We start from the raw sequence: 4,856 nt of genomic DNA, 5'->3' as shown, positions 1-4,856 counted from the left end.
GCTCCAAATACATTCATATATAATATTTATTTGGCTATAGGAATCTCATGAGCTTTCTGGCTAGGTATCCCTACATATATATTTGTATGGTTTAATAGGTGGCTAACAAATTGATTGTGCCCTTCGTGGTTCATTAAAATAAAACACAAGATGGAAAGGAATATCCGCAGAGGAATGTTGTTCAACATACAATGATATATACACATTAATTGTATTGGGCAGATAAGCAATGACAATATTTATCTTATCAACCTAACTCTTCAAAGCTATAATTTAATTGACATTAAATCGCCCCAAATTCCCGTGTAAATCCTTTTTTTGGGGGGGTTGTCATCCAATTATTGCAACATCTACACAGAGATCTTATATGTTAAGCTTGTCCTAATTGGGAGAGGTGAAATAGTTTGAGCCCTTGCTCTTTGTTCTAAGGTCGGTTTTAGTACGACAGAAAGGAAAGAGAGTGGAATGGAATCACCATACAAAATGATAGGGCATAATTGATCCCCCACATTTGTCCATTAAGGTGTATCACAATTACAAAGCAGATCAATTAACCCATGGAGAACGGAAGCATCAAAAATAGTAGAAAGCAAAAATTATTACTTATTAGACCAGACAACAAAAGTGTGAGCAATACATATATATGTATATGTATGTATGGAAATTTAATTAGTTATAACAAAAGTTTAGCAAAGATCACGACTGAATTAAGGAAAGTGTCATGTAATTCGAGGGTGAGACGAAATTCTTCCTTCTACTTGAATCGAATAAGAATTGACTCATTTGATCTTATCAAAACACGTATGTATAAATTAAATTATTTCTAAAGGGTAACTATTTGGTGCAGTATGGATCCTTGGACTTGGTATGCCAAATATATGGCCAGAGAAAACTACACAAAAATGTGAACAAGCTGGGGATTTTTTATTGGTGTCCAAGGTAGCTAGCTTGAGCCTTGAGAAAATCCTTAGGGAAATCAGCAAAGATCTCGTTAGAGATATCATTGTTATTAGGACCAGAAAGATATAACTCAATTAATTCAACAAATAAATCTTTGACCTAAAGATCTTTTACAGGTTAGGAAGACCTACAATATATATTTCATGTTAGATGGATCTAGAAAATCCATGCTGAAAAATATTTATACTATTAGTGATCGACTCAATTCGAACTGAATTAACCTTGATCCATTAGATTTTTTGAGGGTACACATTGAAAAATATACTCCATTCAATCCTCTATAATTTCAATAACAAAAGAGCTTGTGAACCTTATAAAATAAAATATAAATCATAATAGTTAATAAAAATATACAAATAATCGCATAATGAGTATCAAATTACCTGAAATTTTTTTATTACTATATAAATACGCGTGTCATTGCACTACTCCCTTAATTTCCTGCATTATTAATGCTGTGAGCAGGTTATTATAGCTAGGACCAATGTCAAGTACGTAATCTTTGACGTGCATATGTTTCGTGCATGTCTACTCTAATATACTTACATACGTACGTACACACGCACATACATACATACATACATATATATATATATATATATATAAGTAAATTACACTGGTGGTTCAAAAAATTTTAATAATATATCAAGTTGGTCCAAAAAGTTTTTTTTGCTACTTGATGGTACAAAATGTTTCAAAGTTGTAACATGATAGTAAAAACCGTCAACTCGCCATTGACGTCGTCAAGCCAATGTTGATGGTGCAAAACTGGTTTTTGTGGGATGTTACATGGTGGTGCAAAATGTTTTGAAGTTATAACTTAATAGTATAACATGTTTTACGTAAGTTATATGTTGGTGTAAAATTTACAGTCTTGTAAAGGATGGCTTGAAGACGTCAATGGCAAGATGACGGTTTGTACTATCGGGTTACAACTTTGAAACATTTTGTACCATCAAACAGTAGATAAAACTTTTTAGACCAATATGATACATTATTAAAACGTTTTAGATCACCAATATAATTAACTATATATATATATATATTTAAAATGCTCTTAACCTAAACTTTTTGTTCTTTTCTGAATCGATTAGACAGCGAGCCGAGGAAATATCAGATTCAGAGGAAGAGTCTGGAGAAGTTGACTTGGTCCACCAATGTACTAAGTGCTGGAAATTTAAGAATGAGAGGTGACACGTCGTTGCTTAAGAACCAAAAGGTTTGGAATTTAATTGTGTGCCCCCCTATTCCATTGTTCACTTCACTCTAACCATGGTGTCCATGTTCATAGACGATACTAAAGAAATTTTTTCGGTTACTGATGATAATGAAATTAAAGAGAGAAGAATCCTGGAAACAACTAAGCATTTACCCCCACCGTCCCCCACATGAGGGAATAGTGAGACAGTTAGGTTTTATACCTAACACTAAAGATAGATAGACAGATGGGTTGGTCCTATTAGAAGATGAGAAGGAATTCATGTGTAGATACTAATATCAGGCAATGTATATGTGAATCAAACAAAAGTAAACCCAAAGGCAAATATTCTTTACAAATTATGTTGATAGAATTTATCTGCTGTTAAAGTTTTTCAGCACACTAGAAATGCCTTGTGATAACGGCAAACCTAAACATTAGGAGGGATTGAATACACCTCATGGTCTAACCTGAAAGAGAGAGAAAAAAAAACAAATGCACTTTCGGCATAGAAATGGCCGACATGGAGAAAGGTGTGTAATACAATAATATGCGCCTTGGCTTAGAAATTTAGGGGTTCCGAGTCTGAGTTTCATTAGGTAGACTTTTCGTACTCCTTTTTATAGCATTACTTTAAACTCATGGATTTTCCTCATAGTTGAAGAAGAAAAAGATGGCAAATATGTATTGAACCATGACCTCAATCTATATATTCTAATAACGGCCGAATTGAATACAGGGAAGTGCAAAGTGAAATAGAAGGGTACGGATAGCCCCTGTGACTAAAATCAAATATGAAACCTATTAATTTTTAAATAAGGGTATGTGTTACCATATTACGTCTCCATTTCTCACAATACATATGTTTTATTATTGAACCAAAGTTTGACACTTTTGGGCCCTGTTGTGCAAATATGTTTAATCCCTATATTCATTTTTTCCCCCATGACTCAGAGGAAGAGGCTTATGACACGGAGACCATAAGACCTCAGAGAGCAGCATATTTTATTTTCCCTTATTACTTGTGGTGTGTATGGCTTTGAATACAGATCATGTGAACGGTCTGAATGGCTTGAAGCAATTTCTTTTTGAGCAGTAATTACACAAGAAATAAGAATTGGATAATTAGAAGGTAAAATTATCATACAACACGTGTATTGCACGTACATGATATATATATATATATGTATACATATATTGAAAGACGGCTGCTACCGCTCACATTTACAGCTACAGCAAAAGTCCTCTGTAACTGGAAAAAAATCCCCTTGACTAATCCATTGAATCACACGAGATCTGGATGAATCAGTTTGGCCTTGTCAACGAAATCATGTAAGGCATCTTACCTAGTCTAGCTAGTAATAATCTGTCAAAAGTATTGTCGGAAAAATACACAAGGGTGGGAGAGAGAAGACAGGGGTTGGAGAGATTTTGTCCGAGGAAATCTATTGGAATAGGAGCATTGTCTGCCCTTTTTATGTATGCAAATACAACAGCCTCATTGTATAAAGATATATAATCAATAACTTTTTCACGTAATATTGCTTTCCTCATGGGGTGGCAGCTGACCAGAAAATCTCTCTTTAATATGTTGTCAGAGGCAGCAGCTCATCTCTCTAAAAGAGAGACAAATCGCCCCGTGCACAGTAAACCAACATGGATCGATCGAAGTTCTCTCTCTCTCTCTCTCTCTCTCTCTCCCCCCGATCCCTTGTGGGGTGACTTCTCTTAATTACAAGGATACGCCAAATCTTTCCTCGGGATCCAAAGAGTAGCCCACCAAGATTTCTCCCATGATCAGTCTCAGGGAATCTGTCGGGTAAATAGATATAGCTCCGTAAAACCTTTTTTTCTTAAAGTAAAATGTCTTCTTCAGTAACTGTGTTTAAAAATTAACCACTTTATCAAAGAGAGTATGGTGTAATATCGTACGTTATCGTTTGGTAATTAAGATATTTTAGTTTCGATACTTAGGTGAAGTTATCCTTACTCGTTTAATAGATATTTATGATTTCTATTTCTTAAAATAAAATGTCTTTAGTAATAGTACTTAAAAATTAACCACTTTATCAAAGAGAGCGTGACTCAGTATCGCATGTCATCGTTTAGTAATTAAGAGGTTTCAGTTTTGATACTTAAATGGAGTTATCCTTGTCCCTTTAATAGATATTTATGATTTATAGTTCTTAAAGTAAAATGTCTTTAGTAACGATGCTTAAAAATTAATCACTTTATCAAAGAGAGCGTGGCGCAGTATCGCACATCATCTTTTGGTAATTAAGAGATTTCAATTTCGATACTTGGGAGGAGTTATCCTTGCCCCTTAAATAGATATTTATTATTTCTATTTCATTGTATTAGATCTATGAGCCTCCTTTATAATCGAAAAAAATTAAGCACTTAATTAATTTAGGAAGAAATGTATAGGGAGAGAGGAAGGATGAGAATTATGAGAAAATGTTTTGTGAGGGGAAAATATTACCAATAAGTAAAAAAAATGACTTGTTTCATTAAGTCAAAATCTTTAGCCCACTCATTTAGTGGTTTTTACTCAATGATTAAGTCAATGTGAGCATTATCTTTAATCTTTCCCATATAACTAATTTATAACTAACTTTATTCAGAAAAAAGAAATTTATAACTAACTTTTAAGTATTTATTTAATTAAATAGTAATCAAACACAACTTAATTCTCGTT

Source organism: Punica granatum, chromosome 2 (genome assembly GCF_007655135.1).
Source record: "Punica granatum isolate Tunisia-2019 chromosome 2, ASM765513v2, whole genome shotgun sequence".
NCBI classification, from domain to species: Eukaryota; Viridiplantae; Streptophyta; class Magnoliopsida; order Myrtales; family Lythraceae; genus Punica; species Punica granatum.
Note: the sequence above shows the minus strand (reverse complement) of the source record.